Genomic DNA, 20595 nt, shown 5'->3' on the forward strand with positions numbered 1-20595 from the left:
GGTACACGTGTACACGTTTACACGGAAATAAAACCATAACCGTTTAATAAAAATCCCTAACCGATAAACGTAAAGGTTGCGTGACAAGTGCAAGCGCGACTGAAGCATGGGATGGCGGCTAGTAAAAATGTGCGAAGCCCCATGTGAGAGTTTGGATTAGAAAACTTCTCAGCGGGATCTAATCGCACCGAAGGGCTTCGCGGAAGCGGTAAGCTCCCAAACAAAATAAAACCCCAAGAAAACAGCAAGTTTCTAACGCATACTCATCCAGAGATATTCGATCTTTTGTAAATGGTGTAGCCTAGTTGTGTCGTACGACATCGGCGACCTTAACAGCGGTGAATCTATGGAATAATAAGGCTACAGCGACCTCTAGCGGTATAGCACCGACATACTTTCAAAATTCACAGAAATCCTGAAACGTGTACACGTTTAAACGGCAAACATTGCACCGTGTAAACGTGTACAGATTTTAGTACACGTTCATATCCCTACTCTGATGTCTTATCCAGGGACACCACCTGGCCATTGGTTCAGATTTATGGATGACACCTGGATTAAAGTTAAATCTCTGGATGTACCACATTTCACCGACCACATTAACTCTGTGGACATCCACATCAAGTTCACTAGGGAGGCTGTGAAAAATGACAGGTTAGCCTTCATAGACTGTTAAATTGCAATTAGTGATGGGGGGCATTTGATTGCTGACATTTACCGTAAACCAACACATACTGATCAGTACTTAAGGTTTGACCTTCATCATCCACTGCAGCACAAATAGGAGTCATCAGGACGCTGTACCACCGCGCTGAGAACATACTGGTCGCTATGGGATACTTGCAGTCAGTTTAGACTGAAGAGGTCACTTAGATGAGTGATGAAACGTGTCTGTCAATAAACGTTGTATCCAGATGAACTGATTTAACTTTCTTTGATAAGGGCTAGTTGTTTTGCAGAGTGGGTGAGCATTCAACTACCAGTATTATCAGAGCCAGGACTTGTTCTGGTTTCACAATGATTTAAAGTATTCACGGCAGTGTAGACATTAAAGGAGTGGCCAGGTGACTGGGTTTCAGTCAGTCTTTTTTAAAACAGCTGTTTCATTGCTAAAATCATGCACATCAAATCTGGAGGAAAAACTGTTAAGTTCTTGTACCAGAACTTGATCTGAAGTTAACCCTTCTAGTGTCACTCTTCTTATTGTCAGTTAGCTCAACCATAGTCCTGATACTGTCAGGACTATGGCTGGGGGAGAGAAAAAAAAAGAAGAAATATAAAATGGCTTCTTTTTTTACATTAAACAATGGTTTACTGAACAAACTAGGGTTTGGTTCTGTCTGTCAATACTGTTCCAACTGGCTGCAACCAAACACCTGGAAAGGGGCTGGACTTATTACTTTTCTGGAGTTGGCCAAGGTGACAGGCACCAGGCGGGTGTGGGGATACTCACAAGTCCCCTGTTGGAGTTCTCCCCGGGGAATGAGAGGGTTGCCTCTATATGACTGAGTCGCTGGGGGAAAGGCTCTGACTGTTGTGTGTGCTTATGCACCGAATAGCAGTTCGGAGTATCCGGCCTTCTTGGAGTCTCTGGGTGGTGTCCTGGATAGGGCGCCGCCTCGGGACTCTATAGTTCTGCTGGAGGACTTCAACGCTCACGTGGGCAACGATGGAGAAACCTGGAGGGGCATGATTGGGAGGAACGGCCTCCCTTACCTGAACCCGAGCTGTGCCTTGTTATTGGACTTAATGTGCGAGTCATGGATTGGCAATAACAAACACCATGTTGTGGTTACACCGCCCCGAGCTGCCTCCCCGGCACGTTCAAGCCACTCCCCCAGCTCGGACGTGCCGGAAACATCCGAGCGCTCGGCTCGCGCTCTGAGGAGACGAGCGCTGCACTGCACCACGTGTTTGCCATCATCCATCAGGCACACCTGTGGCAATCAGGCAGCCTTCTACAAGAAGCCTCCCAGAACGTCTCTCAGTGCTTCGACGTACTGAACCCTGCGGTAAAGTTCTGACAAGCCCTCCAGCGTTCCTTGCATTCTGTTTATTCTCCAGTGTCTTATCTTCGTGTCTCTGTTTCCTCCCAAGACTCTCCCTCCGCGATTTCCACGGCTCCCTCATCCCCAGCGACCTTCACGTTTCTCCCCGGACCTCTCCTGCGATCTCCCCCCTTGTCCCTCTATCTGGACCCCTCCTTTCGGACTCGACTTCCCGGATCTCGGACCTGGACTTTGTCGGACAACCCCTCTTGGATCACGGACTGGACTTTCTCGCCAGGTGCACGCACATTTTTTCAACATCTCCTGGTCATTTACATACCGCACCACACATAGGCTAAAAACACTCACACATAGTTATACACGCAAACCACGGGACACCACCCATAGTTTATTCACACATCCCACTAACAGAACGCCTTTTTTTCACCATACATTTCCCTCCCACAATAAAACCTCCCTTTGTAGCTTTTGAAGTCATCTCGTGTCTGTCTGTCTTGGGTTCTGCCACACGGGTCAGGTTCTGGTGCGCGAGCATAACATAAGGTAGTTCATAGGTGTACTTGGTACCAGAACACCTTAGGCCGAAGAGCAATGATAGACTTTGTGGTTGTATCATCAGATCTGCGGCCATATGTTTTGGACACTCAGGTGAAGAGAGGAGCAGAGCTGTCAACTGATCACCACCTTATGGTGAGTTGGATCAGATGGCGGGGAAGGCTGCCGGACAGACCTGGCAAGCCCAAATGTGTAGTGAGGCTGAACTGCGAACGTCTGGCAGAGGCCCCTGTCCATGAGATCTTCAACTCCCACCTCCGGAAGAAGTTCTCGTGTATCCTGAGGGAGGCTTGGGACATGGAGTCTGAGTGGGCCATGTTCAAAGCCACTATTGTAGATGTGGCAGGCAGGAGCTGTGGTCAAAAGGTCATAGGTGCCTGTCGAGGCGGCAACCCAAGAACCCGCTGGTGGACACCGGTGGTGAGGGAAGCCGTCAGGCTGAAGAAAGAGGCCGCTCGGACTTGGTTGGCCCAGGAGTCTCCAGAAGCAGCAGACAGGTACCGGGAGGCCAGAAGGGCTGCCGCTTCAGCAGTTGCGAAAGCAAGAACTCGGATGTGGGAGGAGTTCGGCGAGGCTATGGAGGAGCACTTTCGGTTGGCCTCAAGGAAGTTCTGGCAAACCATCCGGCAACTCAGGAAGGGGAAGCAGGGCTTGACTCAGGCTGTGTTCAGCCAGGGAGGGGAACTGTTGACCTGGACTGGGGATGTTGTCGAGCAATGGAAAGAACACTTTGAGGAGCTCCTGAACCCGACTAACACGTCCTCAGTGGAGGAGGTAGAGTTTGAAGACTCATGGGAAGCCCCACCCATATCCCTGGCAGAGGTCTCTGAGGTAGTTAAGAAGCTCCTCAGTGGTAAGGCGCCGGGTGTGGATGAGATTCGCCCTGAGATGCTGAAGGCTCTGGACATTGTTGGGCTGTCTTGGTTGACATGCCTCTTCAGTGTTGCGTGGAGGTCGGGGACAGTACCTGTGGAGTGGAAGACTGGGGTGGTGGTTCCCATATTAAAAAAAAGGGGACCGGAGGGTGTGCTCCAATTATCAGGGCATCATATTGCTCAGACTCCCTGGGAAAGTCTCCTCTAGGGTGCTCGAAAGGAGGCTCCGACCAACTGTCGAACCTCAGATCCAGGAGGAACAATGCGTTTCCGTCCTGGCTGTGGAACAACGGACCAACTCTTTACCCTTGCGGAAGTGGCATAGGCCGCGGAACCGGTATGGCCAGTAGGGCCGTTGCCATACCTACTTTGGCGTGCATCAAACATAAACGTGTAAAAATTCAAATCGCAAATACATTACATTCTTAATGTATTGCACTTTTGCGCGCTTCCCGGGCTAATTTCCACTAGCTGTAAGCCTACGTACAGTACGTAGCCTATCACAAGCAGCAAACTCTGTTTCCTAATGATTGATTGGTTATTTGTGTTACATGAGCTTAGCGTCACACGGACGTGAATTTCACAGAACAAAATACCAGCACTCTATGTAAGTAGACTAACTGCTAGTGTTTTTGCTAAACTTTAAGCAATAGTAACGTTCAAATGAATGATGAAGCGTCGAAAAATAACTGATTTCTTCGGGTCAAAGTTAAACAAGGTAGCTGAGACAACCACCGTCACTCCAGCCCACAATGAGCCCTCTGAGGAACCAGAAGTAGAATGTCTAACTGTCGCTGCTCCAACTAGCCCCTCTGCCGCCGCTACCCTCAACGTTATGAGCCTCGCCCCAGCTGACAATGAGCCCTCTGAGCTTGAGGAACCAGCAGTAGAATTGCTAATTAGCCCCAGAACTTGACTTTGGCAGTTTACGCGCACAGTTGAATATGCTGCCAGATGCGATCCGAACGTCTGGAATTACCGTCACAACGGTAGCATCAGTAACATCGGCAATGAATGCTGCTCCGGTAGCGAAAACCCTATTGCCAGATGTACACAGGCTGTGGAAATTGTTTTATACAATTCCCGTGTCAACTGCCAGCGCCGAGAGGTCTTTCTCAACCCTTCGTCGTATGAAGACTTATCTAAGGTCAACAATGACTCAAAGGAGACTCAATGACTTGAGCTGCAGCCACGCACACAGGGATGCTTTGGCCAATGTGGATGGTCTCGCCATTGCCAGTGACCTTATCCAGCACAACGAGAGACGGAGGAACTTCTCTGGGAACGTTTAAGACGGGGTGGTGAGCGTTGACATTTTTTAATCCTATGCAACTGGACTTGACGTGTCAAATGATTTATGCTTTCTAATCATACTGATTATACTCTTTGATTGTGACTCAAGTGTAGGCTATAATCAGGACAAATAAAAACGGCAATAATAAATAAAGTTATGTGTTACGAGTGTGGCTTGGGGGGGGTGTCACGTCATTCGTGGCCCTACCCATTCGAAACGTGTTCCGTGGCCTATGGCATGGGAGTTTGACCAGCCAGTCTACATGTGTTTTGTGGACTTGGAGAAGGCTTACAATGGTGTACCCCGGGGCACTCTGTGGGGGGTACTGCGGGAGTATGGGCTACCGGGGCAGTTGCTACAAGCCATCCAGTCCTTGTATAACCAAAGTGAGAGCTGTGTCCGCATTCTTGGCACAAAGTCAAACACATTTTCGGTGGGTGTCGGACTCCGCCAAGGTTGTCCCTTGTCTCTGATTCTGTTTGTGATATTCACGGACAGGATCTCAAGGCGCAGCCAAGGTGAGGAGTGTGTCCGTTTTGGGAACCTCAGAATTGCATCTCTGCTCTTCGCAGATGATGTGGTTTTATTGGCTTCATCAGAACGCGACGTCCGGCGCGCACTGGGGCGATTTGCAGCTGAGTGTGAAATGGCCGGGAAGAGAGTCAGCACCTCCAAGTCTGAGGCGATGGTTCTCTACTGGAAAATGGTGGATTGCGCCCTCTGGGTTGGGGATGAGTTGCTGCCCCAAGTGAAGGAGTTCAAGTATCTCGGGGTCTTGTTCACGAGTGAGGGTAGGATGGAGCGGGAGATTGACAGACGGATTGGTGCAGCATCAGCAGTAATGCAGACATTGTACTGGACCATTGTGGCGAAGAAGGAGCTGAGCCGGAAGGCAAAGCTCTCAATTTACCGGTCCATCTTCGTTCCAATCGACACCTATGGTCATGAGCTTTGGGTAGTGACCAAAAGGGTGAGATCGCAGATACAAGCGGCTGAAATGAATTTCCTCTGTAGGGTGTCTGGGCTCAGCCTTAGAGATAGGGTGAGGAGCTTGGATATCCGGAGGGAGCTTGGAGTAGAGCCGCAGCTCCTTCGCATCGAAAGGAGCCAGTTGAGGTGGTTTGGGCATCTGAATAGGATGCCCCTTGGGCGCCTTCCTTTGGAGGTTTACCGGGCACGGCCAAGTGGGAGGAGACCCCGGGGTAGACCCAGAACTCGCTGGAGGGATTACATGTCCAATCTGGCCTGGGAACGCCTTGGGATCCCCCAGGAGGAGCTGGGGGGCACTGCTGGGGAGAGGGACGCCTGGAGTGCCCTACTTAGCTTGCTGCCACCACGACACGACCCCGGAAAAGCGGCTGAAGATGAGATAAATAACAAAATAAACATACATTAAAGGTGCAGCATTTAGAAAATTAACTGGACTTGAACTCAAATATACTTGTATTGGCATTAGCAGCTTTCAGCTCATATTAGGACTGTGCAACATAAATATTCCCTCAAATAAATAAACAAGCACAAAACCGTCCAGACCCATGGCGTACCTGATGGAGATAGTGACTGAAGTATCTGCAGTTTGAAAAATTAGCCCAGAGGCTAATTTCTCTTCTAATTCCAATTTTAGCCCTAGTTTCTATCCGGTTTGCTTCCGTAATGAAAGGATTACTGCCCTGAAATCATGAAAATCGAGTTATCCAATTGGATTTTGTTGTTGTTGTCTCTTAGCAGAGAAAGGGTTAGCTGGTTGGCTCCCTCATTGGTTAGGACTGCTGGAAGTCCTGTGCTTGTGTGTCTATTTAGAAAGTGACAGGTGACTCAGCCAATCATATTTTGCTGTTGTAGTGGGTGGGAAAAAAATATCGCCCTAGGACTTCTAGAAGTCCAGACCTATTCAGACGCGGGCTCACTCATGTAAAAGAATGACGTGCAGTTGCTGAGGAGTCCCTCATTACTTGTGATTGACCGACTCTTTCACATTGGTGATCCAAATCTACTGGTGCACTTAAACCAATCGAACCACACATAACTAACGTTAGTCTGTGTATCAGACGAGTGCGATGAAGTTTAGTTTAGTTAGAGAAAGAAGTTAAAGATGAAGCATGGCTACAGGAAGAGACGAGAGTGACGTTGTAGCTAGCTTGTTAGCATTACCCTTCTTAAGACGTGCTTTCGGGGAAAAGCAACAACTGATTGGAAATGGAAGGCCAACTCTCACTCTTGTCTCGCCTATGCTTCATCACCTCACCTGTCTGGTGTTGACCATACCCGTATCCACCGACCTCTTCAGTAAGATTAAGAGGTCTGTCCCAATACTTTTGTCCCTATAGTGTACCTTAACACTAGAACGACCAAGGCTGTCATTTTGAATTACACCAATTTTAAATTACACCAAGATTTTTTACCATTAAGAGCACAATATAATGAATTTTCAGCCGCTTAAGTAGCAGCAAATCTACTAAAACTTAAACCGAACATCTTTGATCAAGGGGAGAAGCCTGGTAGGATTCTGGCATGGCGCATTAAACAACTTCAAATTGAGAGAATGATCACTGTGTTAAAAAATGACGGGGGAGACCATCGCAGATCCTATTGCAATAAACGAGTCATTTGGGGATTATTATGAAAGACTGTATAGTGCTGAAACTGTCATGTATCTGGAAAAACCCAAAAGCAGACGGGACAACCAGGTAAGGGAGGAAATCAAGTCTTTATTGAAGTGGCCGATCCCAGGGGTAGAGCAGGAGTTGGCTCAGTGGCAGGTAGACTGGCAGGCTGAAGTCCTTTAGGCAACAAACCATGAATGGCAACGTTCCAGCGAAGACTGGTCCACAGTGGAGGCTTCTTAAGGCTGAGGGCGATTGCTTGATGGCCAGCAGGTGTGCCGGGATGAAGGAGGGGTGAGCAGGTGTCAAGGGAGAGGGGGTGATTGCTTGATGGCCAGCAGGTGTGCCGGGGTGAAGGAGGGGTGAGCAGGTGTTAAGGGAGAGGGGGTGATTGCTTGATGGCCAGCAGGTGAGCCGATTGAAACCACGGGCAGGTGTTCCAGGGAGAAGGAGAGGTGAGCAGGTGTCAAGGGCGAGGGGCTGTGACAGGTGATTGCTTGATGGCCAGCAGGTGTGCCGGGATGAAGGAGAGGTGAGCAGGTGTCAAGGGCGAGGGGCTGTGACAGTACCCCCCCTCCGAGGGGCGCCACCTGGCGACCCAACAGGCCCGTTAGGGTGCGTCCTGTGGAAGTCCCGGACGAGGTTCGCGTCCAGGACAAGGCGACGAGGGTTCCAACACCTTTCCTCCGGGCCATATCCCTCCCAGTCAACGAGATACTGCAGGCTGCGACCGCGGCGACGAGAGTCCAGGAGACGATGAACAGTGTAAGCAGGATGATCGTTGATCATACGATGAGGTGGGGGCGGGGGGGCCGGAGGAACTAGAGGGCTGGTAGAGACAGGTTTGAGGCAGGACACATGGAAGGAAGGATGAACCCGGAGAGTGCGGGGCAGCTTCAGACGGACCACAGAGGGGTTGATGACTTTGACAATGGAAAAGGGACCAATATACCTGGGGGACAGTTTTTTAGCGTCCGATTTCAAGGGTAGGTCCTTGGTAGAGAGCCATACCTGGTCACCGGGGGAGTAGTCTGGAGCAGGGGTGTGATGCCAAGCGCTGGTAACGGCCGGAGGCCCTGAGCAGTGCAGCACGGGCTCGCCGCCAGGTCCGACGGCACCGACGGACATGGGCCTGGACAGACGGAACCGGAATGTCTACCTCCTGAGAAGGAAAAGGGGTGGGCTGATAGCCGTAAAGGCATTGAAAAGGGGACAACCCAGTAGCAGACGATGGCAAGGTGTTATGGGCATATTCTACCCAGGGAAGTTGTGAGGACCAAGAGGATGGGTTGGCAGACACCAGATAGCGGAGAACAGTCTCCAATGCCTGGTTGGCCCTCTCGCCCTGGCCGTTGGTCTGAGGATGGAACCCCGATGACAGGCTGACGGTGGCACCGATGGCAGAGCAGAAAACCTTCCAGACAGCAGAAGTGAACTTGGGACCACGGTCAGACACTATATCACGGGGAAGACCGTGCACCCGGAAAACCTCCCTGACCAGCAGATCCGCAGTCTCTCGGGCCGAAGGCAGTTTAGACAAGGGCAAAAAATGAACAAATTTACTGAAGCGATCAACAACAGTCAGTACAACGGTGTTACCGTCGGAGGCGGGCAGACCAGAGACGAAATCCAAGAACAGATGCGACCAGGGACGGTGTGGAACAGGCAGGGGGCGCAGCAGACCGGCACTGGCCCGAGTGGAGGGCTTATTCTGGGCGCAACAGGACAGGCAGAAACAAAAGACCCAGTATCCTCCGTCATGGAAGGCCACCAGAACCGCCTACGGAGGAAGGCTAGGGTACGGGTTACTCCAGGATGGCAGGTAAGTTTGGAAGTGAGCCCACTGCAACACACTAGATTTAACAGCATCTGGAATAAACAAGCGCCCAGGGGGACCGTTACCTGGGTCGGGCTGAGTCTGTTGTGCTGCCATGACCTCCCTTTCAATGTTCCAGGTGACAGCCGCAGCCGCAACCACACAGGTAGAGGGAACGATGGTGTCAGGTTGGAGCTTGGGCTCAGATTCCTACCCATGCACACGAGACAGAGCATCGGGCTTGGCATTCCTGGAGCCAGGTCTGTAAGTCAAAGAAAAATTAAAACGACCAAAAAAGAGCGCCCACCTGGCTTGGCGCACGCTGAGTCGCTTTGCTGACTGGATGTATTCCAGGTTCTTATGGTCAGTCCACACTATAAAAGGAAGCTCAGACCCCTCCAGAAAATGTCGCCATTCCTCCAGTGCCAATTTCACTGCCAGGAGCTCACGATTCCCCACATCGTAGTTCCTTTCAGCTGGGGAGAGACGGTGAGACAGGAAGGTACAGGGGTGTGTCTTGCCATCCTCACTGGATCGCTGAGAAAGGACCGCCCCCACCCCAATCTCAGAGGCGTCCGCTTCTACAGCGAACTGCTTGGTTGGGTCTGGCTGGATGAGGATAGGAGCTGTGGTGAAGCGGTGCTTGAGGGCTTGGAAAGCTGCCTCTGCTACAGGGGTCCACAGGAACTGTCTGGAGGTGTAGGTAAGAGCGGTTAGTGGGGCCGCAACACGGCTGTAATTGCGGATGAACCGCCTGTAGAAGTTGGCAAAACCGAGGAACCTCTGAAGCTGCTGGTCGGGCTTGGCCACTCAAGAACCGCTCTGACCTTGGCGGGGTCCATTCTCATCTGCCCATCGGCCACGATGTAGCCCAGGAAGGTGACTGAAGGAGCATGGAATTCGCACTTCTCTGCTTTTACGAAAAGGCGGTTCTCCATAAGCCGTTGAAGGACTTGGCGGACGTGCATGACATGCTCTGACAGGTCTCTGGAAAAAATCAGGATATCATCCAGGTAAACAAAAACGAAACGATCCAACATGTCATGTAGGATGTCATTGACCAGACTCTGGAAGACAGCTGGGGCATTAGTGAGACCAAACGGCATCACCAGATATTCAAAATGCCCCAGGGGGGTGTTGAAGGCAGTTTTCCATTCATCTCCGTCTTGAACCCGGACCAGGTGGTAAGCATTGTGGAGGTCTAGTTTAGTGAACACTGTGGCTCCCTGGAGAGAATCAAAAGCAGAAGTCATGAGGGGCAGAGGATACTTATTCTTGACCGTGATGTTATTGAGGCCTCTACAGTCAATACACGGCCGGAGGGTCTTGTCCTTCTCGGCCACAAAAAAGAACTCCACACCAAGGGGTGACAATGAAGGGCGAATAAGACTAGCAGCAAAGGAGTCCTTGATGTACCTCTCCAAGGACTCCCGCTCAGGCTTGGAGAGGCTATATAGACGGCTGCTGGGGAGGGGAGCGCCCAGCAGCAGGTCAATAGCGCAATCATAGGGGCGATGAGGAGGCAGGGAGAGAGCTTTCTGTTTATTGAACACGGCTTGGAGGTCATCGTACTCTGGAGGCACCCGTGACAGGTCAGAGGTCTCAGGGCTTGACACCTGACAGGGGACAGACTGAAGCAGAGCAGACTGGAGGCATATGGCATGACAGACGGGACTCCAACTTGAAATTCTGGCCGATGACCAATCAATATGGGGACTATGCTTAACCAGCCAGCGATGACCAAGTATAATGGGAACAAATGGAGAATTGATAACAAAAAAAACTTAACTCCTCTTGATGGTTTCCCGACAACAGGAGGCGCACAGGCTCGGTCTTAGAGGTTATCTGGGCCAGGAGACGTCCATCCAGGGCATTAGCTTCAAGAGGCTGGTCCAGACTCACAGTGGCAAGACCTAACTGCTTCACAACACTTGCATCCAAAAAGCTTTCATCAGCTCCAGAGTCAATTAAAGCCAAAAGTTTAGTGGACTGACCTTTAAAACTGATGGTAGCTTGCAACTGGGTACGTGGACGAGGAGACAGAGGGCAGACAGTTGGGCTCGCGAGGATGCGGCATTGACGCTCCTCTGGGTTGAGCCGGAAGCGGCCGAGTTGCATCGGCTCCGAAGCTGGGGGAGAATCACGCCTCGGGCTTTCTCGGAGGACGTCAGCCTCAGTCGAGCGAGCTCGGCCCCCAGAGTTTGGAGGTGTGGCCCGTGGAAAGTTGTTGTGACCAGGAAAGCGGCGCGTCTTCTCTCTCCTCCGCTCCCGGAGACGGTTGTCCACACGAATGGCCAGGGTAACCAATTCCTCCAACCCTCCAGGCTCGGGGAAGGAAACCAATTCGTCCTTTATGGATTCGCTTAGACCGTTGGAAAACCCGGCCTGGAGGGACTCGTTGTTCCATCCGCCCTCCGCTGATAGGGTACGGAACTCAACTGAGTAGTCAGCGACGCTGCGGGAACCCTGGCGGAGAGAGATCAGTCTTTTTGAAGCATCCTTTCCCCGCACGGGATGATCAAAAACCTGGCGAAAAGCAGTGGTGAACTCAGCATAGGATGAGGAAGTGGAGGCCCGCATCTCCCACACCGCTGTAGCCCAATCCAGATTGCTTCCCCGGAGAAGACCCATGATGTAAGCAACTTTGGCTCCATCTGTGGAATTTGACTGGGGCTGCTGGTTAAACACAATCTCACACTGCATCAAAAAAGGGCGACAAAGTCCAAAATCTCCATCATACTTATCGGGCGGGGCAACCCATGGTTCCTTAGCCGAAGTTGATGGCGCTGAGGGTGGCAGAACTGGAGGGGCGGGTCCCGGGCTAGCGGAGGCACTAAGTTGGGTCTGGATTCCGGAGATCTTTGAGCTGAGCTCACGGAGGGCGTCAGCCATCCCCTGTAGCACCTGGCTGTGCTGGACGAGGACCGATTCCTGGTTGGCTACAGCCTGGCAGACCGTGGCCAGGTCTGTGGTGGAATGGTCTGCTGGGTACATAGTGGCTGGAACGTACTGTCACGTATCTGGAAAAACCCAAAAGCAGACGGGACAACCAGGTAAGGGAAGAAATCAAGTCTTTATTGAAGTGGCCGATCCCAGGGGTAGAGCAGGAGTTGGCTCAGTGTCAGGTAGACTGGCAGGCTGAAGTCCTTTAGGCAACAAACCATGAATGGCTACGTTCCAGCGAAGACTGGTCCACAGTGGAGGCTTCTTAAGGGTGAGGGCGATTGCTTGATGGCCAGCAGGTGTGCCCGGGTGAAGGAGGGGTCAGCAGGTGTCAAGGGAGAGGGGGTGATTGCTTGATGGCCAGCAGGTGTGCCGGGGTGAAGGAGGGGTCAGCAGGTGTCAAGAGAGAGGGGGTGATTGCTTGATGGCCAGCAGGTGTGTCGGGGTGAAGGAGAGGTGAGCAGGTGTCAAGGGAGAGGGGGTGATTGCTTGACGGCCAGCAGGTGTGCCGATTGAAACCACGGGCAGGTGTGCCAGGGTGAAGGAGAGGTGAGCAGGTGTCAAGGGTGAGGGGCTGTGACAGGTGATTGCTTGATGGCAAGCAGGTGTGCCGGGGTGAAGGAGAGGTGAGCAGGTGTCAAGGGCGAGGGGCTGTGACAGAAACAGACCAAAGACTTCTAGACCGAAACACATTTCTAAACAACCTCAATATTCCAAAAGTCTTCGGGGAGGAAAGTTTGAAGTTAGGGGCAGAACTGAGAGATGGGGCAGAATTGGGAGATCTCTGAGGCAACAAAGAACATGAAATCTGGAAAATCAGCAGGACCAGATGGTCTGCCCATTGATATTTATAAAAAAAAATTGAGTCAAAATTAAAACCATCCCGTTTGGAAATGTTTTCTGAATCTGTTCAAAAAGGGATACTCCCACCCTCCCTGAGAGGGGCCATGATTACACTCCTTCCAAAACCTGGAAAATCAAATGATAAATGTGAAAATATGCACCCCATCAAGAGGCTGGAACATCTGCTACCAGGAATCATAAAGGAAGATCAAAATGGGTTCATTGTGGGTCGTCAGGGATTTCACAACGTTAGAAGGGTCTTGAACTTTCTATATGCCCAAAAGGGAGCGTCAGATACAACTTTTTTGGCATTAGCTGCTGAGAAAGCTTTTGACAGGGTGGAATGGTCTTGGCGGCATATTGGCGCAGTGGTTAGCATAGTCGCCTCACAGTAAGAAGGTCCTGGGTTCAAGCCCCAGGGTAGTCCAACCTTGGGGGTCATCCTGGGTCGTCCTGTGGGAGTTTGCATGTTCTTTCCGTGTCTGCGTGGGTGTCATCCGGGGGCTCCGGTATCCATCCAAAGACATGTAGGTCAGGCGAATCAGCCATACTAAATTGCTCCCAAGTATGAATGTGTGTGTGTGTGTGTGTGCGTGTGTGTGCGTGTGTGTGTGTGTGTGTGTGTGTGTGTATGTGTATGTGTATGTCAGCCCTGTGTGATGGTCTGGCAGCCTGTCCAGGGTGTCTCCCCGCCTGCCACCCAATGACTGCTGGGATAGGCTCCAGCATCCCCGCGACCCTGAGAGCAGGATAAGCGGTTCAGATAATGGATGGATGGATAGATGGAATAGTCTTGTTTTTTGAGCCCATTGTTCGATTTGCTTTTGGGGAGAATTTTTGCAACTGGGTAAAACTTTTATACAATGACCCGTATGCAGAAGTAATTACCCTTAAATGAGATTTGAAATAATTGAGGGGGTATTGTTTATTTAAAAAGTAGTTTTGGTTTAATATTATACTTTTAATTGCCAAACAGCTCAATAAAATTAGCCTCATTTGGATTCTTAAACATGGTATTCTTGCATACATAAGCAAATATCATTCGTGACATTAATACTGCATCAAATACTGTCATATGTTCCATATCACCCAGCACTGCTTGGTAGAAAAAGATTCACAGTGAATGTTAACATGAAATATCACATGCCCCCGCCCCCCAAACACAAATCTGTCAGCATTACTGCCACTATCTTACCCTTTAAAATGTAAGCGTACATGGAGGCCCCAAATCTGGCGGGGCGATGACATCATAGTCTGCCACTGAGTTATACATTATACAGTGGCGACATAGGGATTATGATATAAGGTAATATCCTCCTCCTAATGTGACCAAATAAAAAACTGACCTGATGGGTTATCGGAGGCAACCAATAAGGTTCTCGTTAATACATTAACTTTTGTTAATGTATTACGAATGCGAATTTTGCAAGTGTTAAGACCTTAACGTTTATGAACTGATAAAGTTATATGAATATGTTTTTGTATAACGTAACAGGAATAGAGAAAACATATGTTCTACATCAGCTATTACCATCACAGTCAATTCTAGCTCCTATCGGTGGACGAGCTATGCTAGCTCTCGTGAATGCTTGTCCAACATGTCTAATATTTATACTTTCATATCAATAAAGGTAGACAACTGAAGGAAGGAGAGGTGAGACAGGAAGAAGAAGAGAGAGAGGACACTATGCCAATTAAGTGGTGTCATATTTGCTGGAAACAAGATGATTTGGCGATACTGGAGTATCTTGAGGTTAGATGGCTGAGAGTAACTCACTGTTAAACAGAAGTTATTATAATTATAGTTACAGTCGGACCATGCATTAGCCAATTTTGTATTGAGGTATGATTTTAAAAGGAAAACAAAGGACATTTCTCTCAGGTACATGGGACTAGACTCATGGGACTGAATTGACTATGTATTCACTCTACTTTGTTCTACTAAAATAGACAGGGTTAAATTTTGAAATAATGTTGATTTACTAAAATAATATTTAATGTTTAAACAGCAACTTTCTCCTTAGGGGTACGAACACAATGTGTGTTCTCATGAGCCACTGGAGGGGGGGGGGATTTCATGGCCTCCTTGAAACTACAATTAAGCACTAGGGAGGAGGTCCAGAGATGGCTGGAGACCTTTGAAAGGTCATCCCAGATTACCTGGAGGGTGGCAAAAACCGATCCTGCTACTGAGGATTCTGCTCGCCACAACAAGTAGAGAGTAGGAGCATTCAAGATAAATTAATGTTCTTTGGTTTAGGATTGTTTAAATAATCAAAAAATTTAATGAAGCATTTCTATGTTCTAAGGTTGACTTAAGATGCCAGCACAACACATTTTCCTTTAAAATACACCTGACACAATTCTGTTTCATTGCCAGCTGTCAGTTCATACTTAATACAACTAGTCGTGACCATCCTATGGACATTATCTATTTACACTAAGCTATCCTAGTGGAAATTAACCCATTTTTTTGAAAAAAAAAAGGTGAAATCTAAAGAAACCCAACCTGCAAAATTCAACCCGAAATTGATGCCTTTTTTTTATTTAATAGGGTGTCAAAAAGAGTACCAGCTTGTGTTTTTATTGTCATTACAGATTATACTATACCATTTTTGAGAGGGCTTATGGAGCATCTTCTGGGATGTTAAGCAACCTACAGGAACGTCTCGATGCCTACAACAACGAACAAGGTGAGATATGTGCTAAGATGTGCACAGACGACGGTCAAACCATCACTGCTGTCTACAGTCCTGTAAAGTGCACAAACATGAAAAGCACAGTGGAGAGATGATGTTCGTTGATTCGTCAGGAAACTGCAACCTAATGAACAGTAGGATTTTCCTCCTCCTGACACATTCAGCTGCAGGTGGGCTGCCACTGGGAGTGGTGATCACAACCTCTGAGTCACACAATACCATCAGTGCAGTGCTCAAGTTACTGAAGACCATACTTCCCAAGGAAGCTTTTTATGGAAGGGGAGAGCTTGGCTCACAGGTCGTGGCCCACGACTGTAAAGCTCTGCGACAGGCACCAACACCATCCTCTGTGTCTTCCACATGCTCCAAGCGATGTGGAGATGGCTATGGGACACTCACCATGGGGTGCCAAAAAATGATTGGCAGCATCTCCTCGAAATTTTCAAGTATCTCATCTACGCCAAGTCACCACTGGATCTGGAGGCATCATACCATCAGGCAGTCCAGGACCCCACAGTAAACCAACACTCAAAGTACAAAGAGACCCTCTGGCTTTAGTTTTTGAGAGGCGTGAGGTTTGGGCTATCTGCCTACGGTCGCCGGACCTTCCAACAACACAACAACTTTGTGGAAAGTGCAATGAGAGTCCTGAAGGACAAGCTCTTTTACAGGCTGAAGGCCTAAAATTTCACACAACTGGTAGACTTCATCACAACCAGGCTTGAGGCATATTATGTGAGAAGACTGATGGATGCGGCAAACAGGACCACGAAGCAGCAGCCCAAATTCAAAGGCATCATGAGCGCTGACAGAATTGTCAAGGTGTGTACTCTCAGTGCATATCGGCTCATATTGTATAGTTCACAACAAACAATGTTCATAATATCATCTTCAACATTCTTCTCTTTTTTCATATTGTAGGAAGATGAGTCAAATTATACCATTTCCAGTGCATCAACAGATGAATACCTGGTGAATGTGTCTATGGGCACATGCACCTGTCCAGATGGCAATAATGGTGCTCCCTACAAGCACCAGCATGCAGTGATGCAGGCCTTCAAGCTGCAAGGCAGCACCTTCTTTCCAGTCACCTCACCCACTGCAAGGAAGCTGTTTTGTGAGATTACCACAGGTATAGTACTTGGGCTGCTTGTCCGGGAATGTCACCAGCTTTCCTATTCTGAGATAGTCCTGGCCCTGATGAAGTGTTTGCATCAGTGCAAAATCTGTAACTACAGTACTACATGGAAGATTTGAGTTGATGAAAGAATATAAAACAGAACATTAAAGTTAAAGTCCAAGTTGCAAAGGAATGAATAATATAGTGGTGTTATACCTTTTGTTATGAGACCACAGTCTCATTAGTGCCCGATATCTTACACCAAAAAACAAAACAAAAACTGTATTGCTTACTTCATGACTTCTGTGTACCTCTCGCCTTGTCTGTCCAAAAAGGTAAGCTCAACATACCAGACAATATGTTTATGGGTTTGGACTTTGAGAGGGAGGAAATCTTTGAGGAAACTCCATCTATTGCAAGTGATAATTGTGCAGCAGGGCTTGACATTACCATTTTTTTTCAACACTCCGGGCCACCTCGGGCCAGCTGATTAAACTGTTCAGTGGCCCGCAGAGCCAGTAGGCAGGCAGGGGATACACCAATCCAAAACAGTAAAAGACACACACTGCCAGAGACAATTTTGCCTTCATGTCAACACCTATGCAGTGTTTATGAGTAATATGCTGTGTTTCATGTAACACACACAAATACAATCTGCGATTAACACTCTGTGTCCTTGCCAAATAGGCACGCAAGAACAAAGTGGCTTAACACCTGCAGAAGGCTCACCACCTGGAGAAGGCTCAGAACCTGGAGAAGGCTCACCACCTGGAGAAGGCTCAGAACCTGGAGAAGACTCACCACCTGGAGAAGGATCAGAACCTGGAGAAGGCTCACCACCTGGAGAAGGATCAGCCAGTCAAAGAGAGCATCTTGAGGATGGCCTCAAATGTATGTTTGGGGGGCTGCTGGAGAAACTGAGACAGGATGAAACATTCCAGGCACCCATAAAATCTCGTCTCCTCTTATGAGAAGGTTACGACCGACAGTGCGCTGATTTTAGCGTTGTCCACTTTTGGAAAACCAAGTAGTGCGGCCACTTCAGCCAAACGACTAAAAATGCGGGCTAGGAAATGCCTGCAAATGAGCACAGCAATTGACCCTTCGCTAAGCCAGGTCTCGAAATGCAGACTGGCCAGTCACAGTGCAGCATAGGACAGAGGTCCAACACTTTCATGGCGGCGCTCCGTTGACTCCAATGCAAAACTTTCAGATTTTCTTCATTTTCGAGCTGGTTTTGTGGACTTTTAGCTAGTTATGGTTAAACATTCTGTCTGGGGCACTTGTAACAGTGGCACTCGTTACCCGGAGAGGTTGAAAGGAGATGTACGTTTTTTTCCCTTTCCAAAACCAAAATCAGTCCCTGAAAAGTGTAGGCTGTGGATAAAGCTATGTGGACGTCCTCAAATCCAGTTGGACCCCTCAAAGATCAACAAGCACAGCTTTGTCTGCTGCAAGGTAAGTAATTAATTTTATTAACCGTAAAATAATGTTAAAGCTTGACGGACTTAGCAACTGTAACTAAGGGGGGCGGGCTGTAGCAAAGGGTCAATTGGTGTGCAACCTACAGCTGTGGCTCGACGGAAGATACCACTTGGAGGCAGACGGGCATTGATCACTGGATGACCTACTAACAGTGTCCGGAGCGATCATAACTATATGGCAGAGTTAAGGCGGGGGGGCACTGCACTGCCCAAAAGATCGGCACCACACTCACTTTCTCAGTGTGTGACTGATAGTGTCCCTGGGTGGCAAACATAGCAGCAAATAAACTGTATTGTATTTAAAAAAACAAAAAAAACCCCAGCATGGTTATGTAGGCCTAAGTATTCTGATTTAAACAACAACAAAAAATTTCAAACAAATCACAGACTATGCATTTATATATATATATATATATATATATATATATATATATATATATATACATACACACATATATATATACACACACACATATATAGTGGCTGATGAGTGCGCGACGCATAAAACAAGCTATGTAATAAACGTTTTCTTTCCAACATCTATATTGATATTCCGCTCCTCATTAGTTGAGCACTTTTATCAACACCATTGACGGTTAAAAAAAACCAAATGCTACATATACACTACCGTTCAAAAGTTTGGGATCACCCAAACAATTTCGTGTTTTCCATGAAAAGTCACACTTATTCACCACCATATGTTGTGAAATGAATAGAAAATAGAGTCAAGACATTGACAAGGTTAGAAATAATGATTTGTATTTGAAATAAGATTTTTTTTACATCAAACTTTGCTTTCGTCAAAGAATCCTCCATTTGCAGCAATTACAGCATTGCAGACCTTTGACATTCTAGCTGTTAATTTGTTGAGGTAATCTGGAGAAATTGCACCCCACGCTTCCAGAAGCAGCTCCCACAAGTTGGATTGGTTGGATGGGCACTTCTTTGAGCAGATTGAGTTTCTGGAGCATCACATTTGTGGGGTCAATTAAACGCTCAAAATGGCCAGAAAAAGAGAACTTTCATCTGAAACTCGACAGTCTATTCTTGTTCTTAGAAATGAAGGCTATTCCATGCGAGAAATTGCTAAGAAATTGAAGATTTCCTACACCGGTGTGTACTACTCCCTTCAGAGGACAGCACAAACAGGCTCTAACAGGTACTATTTAATGAAGATGCCAGTTGGGGACCTGTGAGGCGTCTGTTTCTCAAACTAGAGACTCTAATGTACTTATCTTCTTGCTCAGTTGTGCAACGCGGCCTCCCACTTCTTTTTCTACTCTGGTTAGAGCCTGTTTGTGCTGTCCTCTGAAGGGAGTAGTACACACCGGTGTAGGAAATCTTCAATTTCTTAGCAATTTCTCGCATGGAATAGCCTTCATTTCTAAGAACAAGAATAGACTGTCGAGTTTCAGATGAAAGTTCTCTTTTTCTGGCCATTTTGAGCGTTTAATTGACCCCACAAATGTGATGCTCCAGAAACTCAATCTGCTCAAAGAAGTGCCCATCCAACCAATCCAACTTGTGGGAGCTGCTTCTGGAAGCGTGGGGTGCAATTTCTCCAGATTACCTCAACAAATTAACAGCTAGAATGCCAAATGTCTGCAATGCTGTAATTGCTGCAAATGGAGGATTCTTTGACGAAAGCAAAGTTTGATGTAAAAAAAATCTTATTTCAAATACAAATCATTATTTCTAACCTTGTCAATGTCTTGACTCTATTTTCTATTCATTTCACAACATATGGTGGTGAATAAGTGTGACTTTTCATGGAAAACACAAAATTGTTTGGGTGATCCCAAACTTTTGAACGGTAGTGTATATATACACCAGTTCTGAAAAATGGAATTGACAGGTCATTTAAATATTGTGATTAAAACAACAAAAACACACACACACAGGTTCCCCCTGATTAAATAAATACTAATTACATAAATTACAGTGCATCCGCAAAGTATTCACACCCCTTCACCTTCCCCCCATTTTGTTATGTTACAGCCTTATTCCAAAATGGATTAAATTCCTTTTTTTTCTCATCGATCTACACACAATAACCCATAATGACAAAGTGACAAAGGTTTTGTAGAAATTTTTGCAAATTTATTAAAAATAAAAAACTGAAATATTGCATGTACATAAGTATTCACACCCTTTGCTATGACACTCAAAATTGAGCTCAGGCTCATCCTGTTTCCACTGATCATCCTTGAGATGTTTCTACATCTTGATTGGAGTCCACCTGTAGTAAATTCAATTGACTGGACATGATTTGGAAAGGCACACACCTGTCTATATAAGGTGCCACTGTTGACAGTGCATGTCAGAGCAGAAACCAAGCCATGAAGTCAAAGGAA

This window comes from Lampris incognitus, chromosome 2, assembly GCF_029633865.1.
Source record: "Lampris incognitus isolate fLamInc1 chromosome 2, fLamInc1.hap2, whole genome shotgun sequence".
Lineage (NCBI taxonomy): Eukaryota > Metazoa > Chordata > Actinopteri > Lampriformes > Lampridae > Lampris > Lampris incognitus.